Here is a 17,530-nt window from a genome sequence, read left to right on the forward strand (position 1 = left end):
TAAGCGGTGCTGCGTTATGACGTAATTTTAATTGAGAACAGTGCATCTGACAACAAACAAATACCTTTTAGATCCTCAATTATTTTGCAATGAATCTGATCTCTTAGTTTGCTTTCAGTCGATGCACGATACCGCATCAGATTTTTAAGGAATTTATCCTTAAGTAAAGCGATTTTTAATTTTTTAGCGAAAACCATGCGTCGGACAAAGAAAACCCAGCAAATCAAAAATGTATGGAGATTTCAAAAATAATTTTTAATTCAAGATAAAGCAGTGGCGTAGTATTTTTTCGCCAAAAATATACATTTTAAAACTCGTACGTACGCCACTGGCAGAGAAAATTAAGAAAATTGTACATCAGAAAATGCGCCTTGAGGCATGGAACATATGTACCAAATATGCCAAAGATGTCTACAAAATTATCTCAGTTATTATTAAAAAACTGATTATTTTTGAAAACTTTGCCACCCTGTATCTCAAAAGTTAAGGCGTTCAGGACATACGTCCATAGGACGTTTTTTCCTTAAAATGGGTCTAAGAATTACCTCCTTAAATATTAGCATGTCTTTAAGGAACACCCTGTATATATTTGTTTTTATTTATAGATGGACGTCTTCTTTGTTTCGGTTTGTAAATGTTTATTGTAATGCTTTCATACTGTTCAGCAAGTGAAATAAATGTTATTATTATAATTATTATTATTTTTTTCACTGTAGTGTGCGCTGGTCAGGCCCTATCCCTCGAAGCCCCGATACATTCAGGAGGGAGCGCCAGCATTATCAACCAATGACCACTCCCCACACCGTGGGGTAAGTGATCATTGGGTCCGAGCATCATGTGTCCTGAGCAAGCGCAATGAGCCAAGAATGACAGCCTTCTGCATCTGAGCGGCTAAGATTTCTGCCTTATTATTATCATTTTATGGAAGTTTTTATATTCTCGTGTTCAACACTGCATCATACGTGATAATTACTTGAAACATTGTAGAAAATATATTTATATAAACTTGTTTCTCAACGAAATTTGTTTCACCTTCATGAAATGTTGATCTGCAAAAGCCAATATCATAGTCTGGGTAAGTTTTGCTCTTATTAGATTATTAGATGCGAGAATATCATCAGGAACTCAAAACTCAATCAAAAAAAGTTTCTGAGACCACAGCTTCATAATTCGCAATCATAAAAATGAGTCAGACACTTCCCTTCGAATATTAAAGCAATGTTGTTTGTATAAAGCCGTCCATTCGCAAGAACTGCAATTATTGGAAACCAAATCCATTACAAATTTCAAGTTTAGTGATATCATATGCTCGAGAAAAAGTAACATCGAGGAAGTGCCGTAAATTATTACGAAAAATGTTAATATTTCGATGCTTTTCTGGTATAGAAACGTTCACCAGCCAACATCAGAGTCAATCATCTGAAGAAACAATTCGTTCCGGCCAATCTCAACTTCCTACACTGTAGGTTTATGAACTAACACCTAACAGAAAATAACCACTCCCCTAGCTAATACCACGAAGGGTGTTGGATTATATTGTCGGTGAAGAATTCCCCACAGAATAAATTCCTGCTAATGCTTTTGGCGACACAAGTGCCAGAATCGATTTTCAATTATTAGAACGGACACACTTGCAGAACGGTTTTAGACGATTTGACCTCTCGTTAGTGGAGGATAGAAAAATACTCATTTCGACATAAAAATCAAATAAATGATAAGATGAGACTAGAAAAAATTCAATATTACTCAAATATGAAATCGTAAACAAAATGGCAAATAAAACGGTCATATGTGGTCTCAGCATCTACAAAATTATCAGGGAATATACCACTAACCATACATTTTCAGCGCCAAAAACTAACCTAAATACCATGAACACCATCAACGCTGGTGTTCCCCAGGGATCCAAATTGTTTCCAATCTTCTTTTTATAGTACATCAATGACTTATCGGAAAAAAACAAGAATCCAATATATTGCTTTACTGACGACAGCACACTTGTGTCATTTCCTTTGGATTCCACGACACCGGCTACGGAGGCACATCTAATTCAATACCACAAAAACCCAGGTATCGGTTTTCTTCACAAAAATAAATGTCTCCAAACCGGATATAATAATAGCAGGTCAGACAATTTCGTTTTCTGCTTCGATAAGTTTGTTTATTTATTTATTTATTACACAAATAGGAATACAAACAGAATAAATCCAAAAAATATCCTTATTTTACATATGAAAGATAGTGAGTGAACAAAATATAAATGCTAAGTACATTACACTATATAGTAATGAATATTAACAAAAAACTAAATGAACAGTATATGAAGAACCGATAACTAATTATAATTAATAAATATAGTTTAAAGAAACTAAAAACACGCTTTTGAAGAACATCGAACTAAAAAGTCAAAAATAAGCTTAATACAATAAGCTTTAATAAGCTTAATAAGCTTAAAACAATAACGAACGAAAAATATTAGTATTATTGTGAGAAAAGCGACGTGCGCTTGATATATAAAAATATGGCACAAAGCGCCCACGCTTGTTTCACAATAATACTAGTATTTGTTGTTCGTTATTGTTTTAAACTTATTTAAAAGAAAAAATATTTTCAACTTTTTTGGTCGATGTTTTTCAAAAGCCTGTTTTTTAATTTTTTTTCAAACTATATTTATTTTTCACTTTTCAGTCCGATTTATTGTCAAAAATACGCTACTGTGGTAATGGATACCGTTCTCTACGAACAGAAGATCGAAGAGGTTCTGCAGAAGGGACGATACACAAAGATCGTACGGGACCCTACTGCATCAATCGAAAGGAAGTTGTACCAGATTTTGAAAAAACACCAAGTCTATTTTCCGGACAAGAATAGATCATGGCTAACACCGCACCACAGTAAGCCCCCTCACTTGTATGGTCTACTCAAAATCCACAAGAAGGACGTTGCGCTTAGACCGATCATCAGCTCCAGAGATTCGGCTACTCAAAACTTGTCTAGATTTTTAATACAACCGTTACAAGGAAAAATATCGTCTTTTGTGAAGAATTCAAGGCATTTTGTCGAACTACTAGGGTCAATTGAGGTTACACAGAAAGATCAACTAATTAGTTTCGACGTGGAAAGCCTTTACACCAACGTTCTGGTCGAAGAAGCACTCCAAATCATACAGAGAAAGCTATCCAAAGACGGGAACCTGAAAGAGAGAACGAATCTACCTATAGAAGTAATTATGGAATTACTAGGATGCTGTGTACGAAACTGTTATTTCCAACTGAGAGACGAATTCTTTACACAAGATGAGGGACTGCCAATGGAATCGCCACTTTCACCAGTCATAGCCAACATATATATGGAGTGGTTTGAAACTCTGGCCATTGAAGAAGCCCACAAGAAACCTAGAGTCTGGTTGAGATATGTTGATGACACCTTCATAATATGGAACCATGGGAATACTGAACTAAACACCTTCCTGGAACACATCAACAGCGTGAGACCTTCCATCACTTTCACAATGGAGAAGGAAATCCACAACGAATTGCCATTCTTAGATGTTTTGGTGAAGAGGACCGACACTAAGTGGGAAACATCTGTATACCGAAAACCCACTCATACGGGACAGTATCTGAACCACGAATCCAACCACCATCAATCGACAAAAAGAGGAATCATCAAGACTCTATTAGACCGTGCTTTTGGGCTCTGTAATACAAAGGAAGGTTTCGAGAAGGAACTAGACATCATCAAAAATGATCTTCAGCGGAATGGATACTCCAAAGCGATGGTAGAAAAGACTTTGGCTAAAAGACAGCAGGAGCCTCGCAAGGAAGAGAAGCCGTCACAACCAGTGCTTGCCCTTCCCTACATCAGAGGATTATCGGAGAGGATAAGAAGAATTGGTTCCAAATACAACATCAGAACATGTTTCAGATCCGGTAACACTATCCGTAGCAGCCTCACGAAAACCAGGCCCCCAAACGCGGACTGCGATTCGAAGAATTGCATTTACCGGATACTATATTGGTGAAACTAAGAGGCCATTGAATGTCCGCATTGCCGAGCACAAGAAGCACACACAGCGAGGAGAAACCAGCAAATCAGGAATAGCAGACCATGTTTGGACCCATCAACACAACATCGAGTGGTCCCAAGCTGAGATCTTGCACAGAGAGGAACATTGGTTTAGGAGAAAATTTAAGGAAGCCGCATACATGTTGTCTAACAACGTATTCAGCCAGGCCAGCGTAGAAATACAAAACATATGGAAACCCATCATCAAACAAAAAATGGCCAACTCTCGCCAAAACGGTCATCTCTCACGGAGTCAGTGAAGCGGAAAATGGAAAGCAGAGAAAGTGAAAGTATTTCAACGACCTATAAAATAGTCATCTCTCGGAGGAATCAGTCCAGTCATCACCCGAAGACGATTGCAGATACCAACAATCGAAACGTCGTAAACTAACGTGACTTGGAATCTCTACACTTTTTTATTATTTTCTTTTTTCACTCCTTTAATTTTTATTTATTCAATTATTATATTTTTACTTGTAGGTTATTTCACTATCATTTCATTTCAGGTTTATTGTTGCTTAATATAATTGTTATTTTTAGGTATTCTTTTTTAATTATTCTTCTTTACTTGTTTCAGGGATTTCAAATCATTTTATACATATAGTAGACAATGGAAGTCCGAACTAGTGAAATTCTTTTGCATTCATAATGAACATTCATTATTCTTTTCTATTAGGAATGTTTCGTGCTATATTGTGAAAATCCCTGATAACAAATGTTTTCTACTGAAATAAGACTCTTATCTTTCGGTTCAAATCACAACTCAAAAAAAAAGTTTGAAGAGCTCAACAATACGGATGAACTGAAAAAGATTCGGTAACACGAGCATTTCATTATAAAACATCGATTTGCATCACCCGACGGAATTTTATCGCATTACAGGAAAATAAATCTCTTTTCAGCGCCGGAAGAAAAATGTGTTTGCTTTCATCGCAAACATGATTTGCGCTTCGATTTCAATAAAGCTTATTTTCAACGTTCCTCTATGAATCCGGAGAAAATTCTATTCACGGCATTTGTGAAAATACAAATTCGACAAAGGTTTTTCAATAAGCACGTCTTTTTTATAGTAAAATATTAGTTTTATACTTTATCCGGAGAGAATATTGACGTGACGAAGACAAAATTTGAACTTATACGATTTTCAAGTCCAGATTGAGCCGCGTCTGGGGTTTTCAGTTGTTCAACATTTCGGCTTCGACTTTGAAGCTATTTTCAACAATGTATAACTATACTAACCACACATTCTCCCTACTCCCCAGGCAGTGACACGCTTTAAGGGTTTTGTAACCTGACAACGGGGTCTCAATTTGCCTACTTCCAAGTCTCATCGCTGGTCTCCGCAAGGGTTGCAATCTGCCTACTCCCAAGCGTAGTTCAACAGTAGAGATTATGCTATTGAAGTTATATTTCTGAAACTGCTTACTAGAAACGACATTCTTACACATCGATTCATTTGTTTTAGGTCCTCCAGGGCAGCTTATGGCGATGATAATTTACGTACGTACATTTGAAACGGAAAGAAATCTGTGCACACACACCAAAAGGCACCGTAACAACGGAGAAAGATAGGAGAGATGAAATCTAACCTCAAAATAGTTCGTTTATTATTGAATTCAATCCTCGACCAAGATATTACTGGTCTATAATCAACAAATTCAAGTAAATACTCAAGTCAAAGTGAATCTTTTCCTGCAAGCTGAAGCCACTTATTCCGTGTCGTTTTTTTTGTATAAATGAGGAAGACAAATGACTTCGGAGTTTTCATTGATGTATTAGTATACTGAGAGACCGCATACCATAGATACACTGATGAATCAACATTTAACAATAGTTATCACCAAATTTATTGAAGAACTTTCAGTGTTCACATCTAGTCTACTCGAACGTGACGTAATGACACTTTGAAGTATTTTGGTGAGATTTTTGAACTTATAAATTGAAGTGTATTTATGAAGTGTCCGTCATCGTAGTTAAAACCAGTATTTTGCATTTTTCAAACCTGTCGTACAAGGAATAGAAGGGGTTTTTCCTTCTTGTTGGAAGATTGCTTGCGTTCAGCCTATTCCTCAAAAGGTTAACAAAAATCTTCCAAATAACTATTGTTATGAAAAGTTTGATGTTGAAAGTTTCAGTAAATCAGAAATTTCATTCTGATTATTTATGAATAATATAGGCTAGATACATTACCTTGGTTTATAATATCTTATTTTTATTTTCTTGGCAATGGTAGTGCGTAAGACTTCAATTATGAACCATTTCAGTAAGAGTTTGTTTCAAAGTAGTTCCAAACAGCTCAATATTCATGAAACCATTAATCACCGGTTATATTCTGTTGGAATAGATTAGAAATAAACAAAATCAAAATTAGAAATTTATAAAACAAAGATTGTCAAAAATGATTTCGAAGTATCCTATCTAACCAGTAAATGAAACACTCAGTACATGAATATGTTGCAACTTATAAATGACCAATGAGAAGAGTATAATGAAAAGTAGGTGTCAACAATTCAAGAAGTAACAATTTTAAAATTGAAATTATAAAAACTGAAAACCTGATATAAAGTAAGGTTATCAAAATTGGTAATTATTATTATGATTGCATAAATATTAGTATGATTCATTAATATAAGAAGTGTAAATCAATCAAAGGGCGGAATTTGGCAAATTTCAAATTCATTGCCATGGTGAAGAACTGAGTGTTAGGTGAATCAATAAAGGGAGTTGAAAAAAGATTCAAAGAGGTACGACACGCAAAATTTGTAAGAGCCGATAAAATCTGAAATTAAATACAGAAATTTAAAAAAAACCTGTTGCAAGCAGTATATTTGAGATAGGAATACTAATTTCACAACAACATAATGGAAACTTACCTGAGAATTAGTATTTTTAGAGATCCTGAATTCAGCATCCAACGACCTAATTGTAGAAGTAGGTCCTTAGAAACAAATTCTAAGTTCACAATCACATATTTCGCCACTTCTTCAATAGAAACTTTCCTGTGCGCAGTAGACTATTATGTGCATTAACATTTGATTATAAATGATATAATTTCATTCCAGAGGGGACATAATATTGATAAATTATCGATCAGACTGCAAATTCAGTAATATTCAGCAAAAAAAATCTTTTTAACTATATTTATCACGAAACATCAAATAAACACAAAATTTACGTATGTAACTTTCCGGTAAAGAGAAATTAAGACTACAGAATAGTTACAGAGGAATTCTAAATTATATTTGTATATTTTTGACTGATTATCCATTAGTATAAGGTATTTCGTCGCAGATTAGGGTAGAACATATAGTTGTATCTTTACCAGTATTCAGTTTTTTTACATTTCAATTTATTTATTGAATTTTCTTGAAAAAAAAATGAAATAAAGATACAATTATTCTAAAAACCTTTCCAAGAACTCTACCTTGGGCCAGAGAGTTACATGATCTGCAAACCGACTGAGCTGAGCTAATAAAAAGAATAAAGGTAAGAAATTACAATAGAAGTAAGTATCTGCCTAAATTTTCAGAAACTTTCAATAAAGGTGATCTATTCAAATCCAGTTGCTCATTCATTAGAATGTTTGAATCTTTAGGTTTATTAATTTCCATTGCTTCCAAATGATTCAGTTTCAAACCTTCATTTTCTATGTCTGAAAATTCCAATTATTCGTTAAAGATATGATTTTCTTATAAAAAATAATTTGAATACGTTGAACTTGTTTTCTTATTCACATAGCTCATATGATGTTCCTGGATTCGACTCTTAAATGTTCTGCCAGTTTGACCAATACATACCTTAGGACACGTTCCACACTTTAATTTCCGTGAAGTTTTCAATGTGCGGCTGGCCTTATTTTTAGTTTCACGTCACAGAAAAAGTTCCACTACTATTCCCTTTACCAAAACCATTGAAATTTTGCTAAATTCATTCCGATAAATTTCCAATGCGAGTTGGAAACTGAACAGCCTTTCATCTTCTATCAGACCTGGAGGCTGATGTTTTACAGAAACAACGTTCAATTCATTGTATACCGCCGGAGGGCAACTCCTATAATGGATGTTGAAAGAGGTAATTAATTCAAAATGAACATCATCAAAAACCCAGCTAGTGAGCTCGTACTACAGCAACAGACGCTTGGAATTGATGTACAAGTAATTGTGACGTAGGCATGAGTGGGATTTTGAGCATATATAATTTATAATACAGTTATGCTCCATAAATGTGAAAGACGTTATGAAACAAGTTCAAACGACAGGCGAATAATGTTGATGCTGAACAAAATGGATCTTGAGCCCTTGAAAGGCTTAGGGAGGGGGTTTATATTTAACACCCATTTGCATCACATGTGATGGAATCGACCGTTGGCAATCAACCACGGAAGAACGAAATGGATGAAAGTAGAAAAAAAAATTCAATATTGTAGAAGGGATACCTTGTATGTCTATCTGAAGGTAATCCTCTGCATTATGATCTAGATTTGATTACGTAGAATTCCATAGTCGGGACACAGATGTTAGAAATCACACGTTGAAAGGTAAGACCTCGTTAGTCCTCAGCTCGTACAACTTTAGACTTTTGAGAGTTATCGTTCGTAGGGGGGGGGGCACGGAAAATAGATTTTAACAGATTTTTCTTTCATCGGATGTTCGGAAAAAGTCAGTGGTATAATTCACAAAAAACTTCTGATAGAAAAGAAAAACTTGAAGGAATATTTCATTTTAGAAGAGAAGAAAACACGCCTAAAAAATTGGAAATCTACTCGTATTCTACCCAAAAGATTTTTGAAAGATTTGTGAATCTAACCGACAAAAAACCGTGTATTCATTTTGCAAGCAAAATTATTTCCGATTCGACGAAAACTTTTATTCATGCAGCGAAGAACTAATAATGGGTAATAAATTGGTAGATGTAGCTGTACTACGTGGTAGGAAATCATAATAAAGAAAAGAGAATTGAAACTTTCTATGATGTTTACCACTTTTATTTGTAAATAATGTTACTGCACGTCCTATAAGGACATTTTCAAACTGCATGTGTATGTTTAATGTATAAGCTTATGTATATGTTTAATGTATAACTTTGAAAATGTCCTCATGGAACGAAACTGCAGTAACGTTAGTTACAAATAAAAGTGGTAAAAAAGATAGATAGTTTTAATTCTCTTTCCTTCATAATAATGAGTCCTTTGCTGGCTGAGATTTTCCTGAATTATCTAGAGAATGATATATCCACAATAATCAGTTAATTAATAGTTTCTTCTACTGGTACAGAATTCTAGATGACATCTTAGTCCGTTTTACTGGTATAGCTAGGCAATTAGGCAAGTTTGTCGAATATGTCAATTCCATTCCCCCGTCAATAAAATTTACCACTGAAAGGAAGATGAATAATTCAATAAATTGACTTGACTATTACCGATAATCAATAACAAACATAATTTTGCAATTTTCACAAACCATCTTATACAGATATTGTCATATAATTCCTCCACAGATCCCTATCAGCAAAAAATAGCTGCATATACTATTCAATATAGTTGCCTTCGAGGGCCATATAACGATTATAGCGGTCATACAATTTTTTGATTTCATTTTCATAAAACGGTTCGTCTTTAGGCCTCGAAACAGGTCTCAGTTTCAAAGGCAACCTCTTCATCGGCGCTGAAATTTTTTCTAGCGAGCATTGAGTCTGAGAACAGGAAAAAGTCGCTGGGGGCCAGATCTGGAGGATACGGTGGATGCGGAAGCAATTCGAAGCTCAATTCATGCAATTTTGCCATCGTTTTCATTGCTTTGTGATACAGTGTACTTTTTTGATGAAATAGTGCATTCTTTTTTTTTGGAGCCATTTTTGCGCGATATTTCGTCTTTTTAACGCTAAAAGACAGAATCACTTGTGGCGAAAAGAGTGACATTTCCAGAAATGCTCAAATTTGCAATGTCATTGACATATAATAAGAATAAGATGGGTTCCAAAACTGATCCTTGTGGAACACCACACATAATTTCCATTTGAGCGTCATTTCTCTGCAGCCGTATTGGTGAATTTTTCTTAGCAAGTTCTTATGATCAACGCAATCAAACGCCTTAGAAAGATCACAAAAGACCGCAGCTGCTACATTACCAGAATTAAACTATGAGTAAATATCATAAAGAAATGAAAAGATGGCATCGTGCCTAATTTACTGCTTTGAAAACCACACTGGCTTTCGCTTAAAATATTGTGGTGTTGTAGGAAAACTGTCAGACTTATTTTCACAAAATTTTCGAGAAAGATCGGGCGAAGGTTCGCGGGATCATCTGAATCTCCGCCTTTACATAATGGAAGCACAACGGATGTTTTCAGAGAATCAGGAAAAAATCCATTCTGGAAAAAGGTGTTGATTGAAGGTACCAATGTTTGCAGTGCCTCAATTGGAAGATTTTGAATAATTTTTATGGAGATTCCATCATAACCATTTTTATTCTTTATATTCCTCAAAATTTCTAGTAATTCACTAATACTTGTATCGTAAAATGTTAGGTTATCCTCAATTCTGACATCTTCAAGATTTAATAAGGGATCGTGAGGTACCACTAAGGTTTTTTGTAATCGAACAATAAGAATCATTGATTTTTATCAGGACTAAGTGATATTCCCACATGTTTTTTTTTATTTTCCCGTAATATCACTGATAGCAGGCTTTTTTCATTTTATTAGTCGACTTACCGATTTGGTTATTATAATGGATTTCCTTCGCTTTCTTCATAGTGAATCTATATAGAGTGGTCCAACGAACAGTATGCACCTTGCTTTTCTCCTTTTTTTTTGTAACTTAACGCAAAAATGCTCGGACAGGTCATTTTTGCTTTTGAGGAGGACACATTTTAGATGTATTTTTCTACCTGTGTCTTCAACCCCCTAGCGAGGGTGAGTAACAACCCTAAAATTTTAAATGGAAAGTGGGGTCGAGTGATATATCATTTGAAAGGGCACAAAATTATCTTTCCAATGATACCTAATTTGTTGTATTTACTTGAATAGTTATAAAAAAAGCAAGAACATTTACTCGATATTTTTGGTGTTAATGAAAATGCGGAAAAAACGGCATTTTTATCACAACTACATTCCTCAATTTCTCTCGTGCGTTTTTTGGTTCAAATAACAACAGCAGATGAGTGTACAAAAAGAATTTAGTCAAACGTTCATTGATTCAGTTCGGTTGTTTTTGAAATTATTTCAACTTTACTCTAAAAATTATTTATTCCATTCCTGAACGAGTTGAAATTGTTAAACTGTATTATCAACATAATAGTTGTGCTAGACTAACTGCTCGCCTCTTCAATAACAGTCATTTCGGGAAAAATGTGAATGATTCGTACATTGCCAAGTTAGTCCAAAAGTTTGTCGATACCGGATCTGTCTGTAATGTGAAACACCAGCCACGGAAACCGATCAGAAATGAAGCAGTGGAAGTCGCTGTTTTGGGACATGTTGAATTGGATCAAACTCGAAGTACCCGTCAGCTTGCTGCAGCCTCAGGTTTCTCCCGTTCGTCCATAATACGGATATTAAAAGCCTATAAATTTCATCCGTACAAAATTAAATTAGTACAGGAACTCAATGGAGATGATCCTGATAGAAGGCTGCAATTTTGTGAACAACTGAGCCAACTACTAATTGATGATCCGCACCTATCATTCAACACGTGCTTTTCCGATGAGAGTACATTTTTTGTGAATGGAGCTGTGAATAGGCATAATAACCGTTACTGGGATGACAGTAACCCACACTTATTCCGAGAGGTCCATACCCAGTACCCTCAAAAAATCAATATCTGATGTGGCATATTAGGTAGTCATATCGTAGGGCCACTTTTTATTCCTGGGAATTTAACTGGTGAGGTCTACCTGAACATGCTTGAAGATACAATTGATCCTCTCATAACAGAAATAATAGAAAATGACCAAAATCATAATGATGATCGGCTTCATTTCCAGCAAGATGGAGCACTTCCTCACTATGTTGCTCCGGTAAGAGAGTTTTTAGATGACCGGTTTCCTGGACGGTGGATTGGAAGGAGAAGCCCCATCGAATGGCCTGCCAGGTCACCTGAATTATCGCCTTTAGACTTTTTCCTTTGGGGACACTTGAAAAATAAATGTTTTGCTACGCAGCCCGAGTCCATAGAAGATATTCGCCAACGAATTACAGCAGAGTGCAGAAGTATAACACCTGATATGCTACAGAATGTTAGGAATAGATTTGAACAAAAGTATGGAAGCATACAAAAGTATGGAAGCAAATGGGTCACATTTTCAGCACTTGCTGAAGTTGGATTTTACTAAGTCAATTACACAATTCAAAGTACTGATTTGTAGTTATTTCTCTTAATAATATCTACATGTTTGAGTATAAAACAACAAATTAGGTATCATTGGAAAGATAATTTCTATTTAACATTTTAGGGTTGTTACTCACCCTCGCTAGGGGATTGAAGGCACAGGGAGAAAAATACATCTAAAATGTGTCCCCCTCAAAAGAAAAATTGACCTGTCCGAGCATTTTTGCGTTAAGTTACAAAAAAGGAGAAAAGCAAGGTGCATACTTTTCGTTGGACCACTTTGTATATTCTGCGGTAGTTATTGAAGAAGTCATGAAAGTAAAGATTGTCAGTAAATTTTCGTATGTTATGCAGTGTACGTGCATTTTTCGAAGATATTTTCAATCCTGATGTAATCCATAGTTGTCATTTTCTGACTTAGTTTTTTTTGCATTTTTTTTAATGATTCATCAAATACATTAAATAGCGCGTTGTGAAACGCGAGGAAAGGTTCACTTTGGGACAGCATACCTTCCCAGTTAATCTTAAGACAATTCTGTTAAAAACTTATTGTAATTTGTACCCAGACCTCAGAAGAATGCTCGCTGGAAATTAATTGAGCGCCGATGAAGAGCTAATGGTCGAAACTGAGGCTTATTTTGAGACTGAACACAAATCGTACTATAAAAATGATTTCGAAAAATTGTATGACCGCTATAATCTGTTTATCGCCCTCGAAGCCAACTATATTCAATATCAAAATCAAATTTTTCATCATTTTTTTTATGTTAGCCTAAGAACATGTCAGCCCAACTGTTATGACAATTGTGATTTCAAAACAAACCATATTTCAAATGTCCAGATTCATATTCAGCCCTATTGGTGAAGAAATCAACCTACAATTACAAAAAAGCGTGCTTTCAGTCTATCTGTGAATGCATAAGTCTGCATTAAGCTCAAAAAACCTCCCGCCCCAATATCTGAGTCGAGTCCCAAACCAATATTAACCCTCCCATCAATTCGATAACTTCGAAACGATATTTCCGATCAGAATCCACCAGGAGAGCAGAACGAATTCGGGAACATCGATACCCAACCTGTAACCTATCGATTCCCAAAACGATGAAAATATCTCGGTGCCCGACATAAAATTTGCAAGTCAAAATTCATCAATCATATCTCCGATTTGGCATGTCATACCACATGAATCACGAAACTCAAAACTTACACGAATTCGATTCCCAGAAGTATCGAATGACAATTAATTGGTCTAAGCAGGAGCAGCTCATCGAAGTCTATCGACAGCGGTTTCCAATCAAAATTGTGTCGATTACCGATCACTTTCGAACAGGGTAGCAGGAAAGCGAGGAGTAAACCGATTCCTGCAAATACGGGAAAATTCAGCAGGAACTTGGAATTCCACCAGGAGCCGATAGCGCTATTGATCAGTTTCAGGATGACACGGCTATTCGGAAGGATTTTCCAGGAAATACGAGCGGGTGGATTACTTTTGTCGGTTCACGAAACGTTGGATCATGTATGATCGTTTCGAATGAAACAAATCATTCAATTGCTGCTGTTCTTGAGGATTCGTTGTAATAAAGGTCTACCATTAGATTGTAAATTAAGAGAAGTGTTGATGAAAAACTCTTTCCTTTGAAGATATGAAATGATAAATGACAATAATAAAGAAATTATCTCAATTATAAAATCAAAATTTGGTTTTCAGCCATATATAGGGTCTTTAATTAAGCGCTTCCTTTGAATTAAAATAAAACAAAGTGTGTGAAATATCATCGAAATTTCTTAGATGATTTTTTATGAAAATTACGGTCAATTTCTAACTGCTCCAGATCCCATTCAGCAAACACAAATCATTGTCTATGGTTCAGTTACTGAGTCAGTTGAATTTTGTTCGGGTGCAGGCCCAAGTCACAGACCAAGGGCCGGGTTCTTGTGTGTGACGCGAAATCGACTGCCTCAGATTCTTCTGTATACTCTCACAGACATCGGAGAAGTTTTCGGCAGATCTTACATTTCTTCGACGTACAGGTGTTGGTCCATCGTTTACTGAACCAGTGGACTAAAATTTATCTACCACATTGCGTCGATAGGACGATTATGGCGATCTTAAAATGGAAGAAGCGCGCCGGAACAGAACACCTATTTTGGTAAAACAATTTCATTATTTGTACGTGTTGTTGAATGCAATATCTTTCCATGGTGATTTGGCAAATCAGAATGAATAAATAACAATTATTTTTGACAGATGTAGCTTCAACGGAATGGCCGTTATTAATTTTCAAAGTTCGGTAGTACCCGTTAAAAGATCATATATAACAAATCTGTAAGTTATGAAGTTCCCCAAGGTATGTACCTTGGACCTTCGTTGTGCTCACTGTATATTTTTGTATTTTTTTTTCGTGTATAAAAATTGGAAAACTTAATCAGAATAATATATGTTGAACCTCAAAAACCTACTAGATATATCTGCTTTGCACATCTCAAACTGAAAGCAATAAAATCCCAATTCATTCTTCTCAACCAAGGAAAAGACGTTTCAATAACGAAGGTACTACAGATATAAAATCGGGGTGAAAATAGATGAACATAATTTCAGAAACTAAGAACCTGACCCATAAATATGCAACATATTGTAAAAGCGTTAACACATAATATTTTGTGTGAACGCCTGAAATCGTAACCCATATTCTGTGTAAAAGCATTTTCACAATATAATGCGTCAAATGTTTCAAAGTAGATATTTTATACCATCTGAGCTGAAAATTTGTGATTCACTTTCATGTCAAAATCATCATTTTTATTGGTTTCATAGAAGATAACAAATGACGCCTTCAAAAATTACAGAAGCATGTCTTATTCACTTGTCCTTTGAGATTCGTGCGATATTCAGAAATTTAGCTAAACCTACATTTATTTTCTTCATCTTCTCGTGAGAACTGCTAAAATTTTAATGAAACAAAAACATAACTACTGAGGAGCTATACTACATTTTGCAGTGAAGCGAGGTCCACCAATAAGGATGACATTGTTCCATGTAAGTAAAATTTTACCTCTTTCATATACTATATTGTGTAGCAATCCTATGAATGATATCTGATTCAATTCCATAACGAATGTTTGGAGTACAATCTGAAGAGATAAAGGTATTTTTCAGATAATTCAGCGTTTAAATGATAGTATTTGTTTCGAAAGTTTTTTTTTTTTTCGTGTAATTCAATATTTATATGAAAAAAGTTGTTTCGAGTGGACTTTTTTCCAGTTTATGTCTGAAAGTTAATTCCTTGCATGAACTACATATCTTTGTAAAGAGTTTATTTTCAGATTCCCATATGTAGTTCTGTATGAAGATTGTGAAGTAGAAAGCCAAAACTTTTCTTTCCCATAAAATTATTTCTTCATAATGAAAATGCCTTGGTTCCAATTTTCATAAAAAGGGTCTTTAAATTGTCAAAGACTAAGTATCCGAAACTTTTTAATGATCATCACTATCATTACTGTTGCCCAGAAGGTAAACATTTAAAGTAATATTTCTATTATTGTCAATAATTCATCATAACTATAGTCGATTGTATTATTATTGATAATTAATTATGGATGTAGAAGAGTTTTTCTTAATGTTCATAAGACAGTCACGAGTGGCGTTAGAATTTGGGGAAAGTTATTTTAATTATAGTTCAAAACGTGTTGCAAATTTCAATATTTCGAAGAAAAATTAGTTTAGAGAAATTTCTATCATGAAAGAATGAAAAAAACATGTCTGTATGCTATTAGAATATCGAAAAAAAAAATAATGGCCCATGAGGGGATCGAACCCGCGACCTTCGCGTTATTAGCACGACGCTCTAACCAACTGAGCTAATGGGCCTGATGCTCAACTGTTGAGTAAACATTATCATACGAAACAGTAGCGTGCTTTTGCAGACTTGTTGATGTTTAAACAGATTCATTTATTCAATGACTTCCTGAAAGGTTTACAATAGCATACATTGGGAGATTTCATTTTAGAAAGTCATAATGATCCAGAATGATTTTTGTGTATACAGTGTGACTCACTTCTCATGAAAGAAGGCATTCTCGTTGTAGGTCAATAAGTAAAATTGAAATAAGTCCGTAACGATTTAAAAATAGTATGTCACCTCTATTCTTCATTTTCCGATGCGATGGAAATTTTCATAGTGGATAGGAAGTACCTCCATTCTACTGTCTAAAAATAGTAATTAACCGAAGTAAAGTTTTTCAGACAGTAATTGTTAACTATGGCGGACATGTTGTGATCTTGGATCTCGAAGTAGGTACTCTTTTTGATGCGTCAACTAAAACTGAAGCACTCATTATTAGTGCTGATTTTTCGCGCACTTTCTGTAATGGCGGGTTCGCGCGTAATTCCTTCAAGTAATCACCACCTGGAATTGACCATTTAAGATACACCCTGTATATTTAAAATACACTCCAATTGAAAGTATAAGAATTTTGGCATTAAGTAACTTCTGAATTACTATGGAGAATTTACTATTTAGTTTTTACTTACAAAAGTTTTCTGTTTTTAATTTTTGAAAAAATATAAATTAAAAATGAAACCAATAATAAATAGTCAACTGATATAAATTAAAAAAAAAAGTGGGCTCGTCCGGGATTTGAACCCGGGACCTCCCGCACCCTAAGCGGAAATCATACCCCTAGACCAACGAGCCATGTTGAATAATTACAAATTTCATGTAGTCGAACAATACTGTTTTTCTCAACAAAATCAAGTTTTTATTTTGAGCGAAGGAGTGTAACTTTGCTTTCATTTTACACTAAATGAATGGTTTGTATCTTAAAGTTACTTCTTTGCATGATCTACACATCCATGTATAGAGTTACTTATTTTAAAATTGATTACTTCCTTCCTTTCTTTGGAAGATTCCCACATTTTTTTGTATCAAAATGGAGTAGTAGAAAGCCAAAAAACCTTCTTTTCCAAAAACTAACTTATTTCAACCAATTTTTTGTTTTCTGAGAAATATTATATCAGTTTATAATCAACTCTGAATATATGTCTATAGTGCATGCCGATATGCCAACATCCTCAGCAACTTCTCTTTGATAATTCCACGATTCTGCATAACAATTTTTTTCACTTCCTCAATATCA

At 34.9% G+C, this 17,530-nt stretch overlaps 1 protein-coding gene and 2 non-coding genes across 4 annotated transcripts in view; all 3 read right to left on the reverse strand.

Annotated features, from left to right (window-relative positions):
- LOC111517926 (uncharacterized) overlaps positions 1-17,530 on the reverse strand; it is a 238,757-nt gene that overhangs the window by 205,413 nt on the left and 15,814 nt on the right. The window lies entirely within an intron of this gene.
- On the reverse strand, positions 16,189-16,262 carry TRNAI-AAU (transfer RNA isoleucine (anticodon AAU)). Its single transcript has one exon. It is a non-coding gene; the product is annotated as a tRNA-Ile (tRNA).
- Positions 17,017-17,088, reverse strand: TRNAP-AGG (transfer RNA proline (anticodon AGG)). Its single transcript has one exon. It is a non-coding gene; the product is annotated as a tRNA-Pro (tRNA).

This window comes from Leptinotarsa decemlineata, unplaced genomic scaffold, assembly GCF_025532065.1.
Source record: "Leptinotarsa decemlineata unplaced genomic scaffold, Ldec_3_MD MMD2_tig00026328_RagTag_RagTag, whole genome shotgun sequence".
NCBI classification, from domain to species: domain Eukaryota; kingdom Metazoa; phylum Arthropoda; class Insecta; order Coleoptera; family Chrysomelidae; genus Leptinotarsa; species Leptinotarsa decemlineata.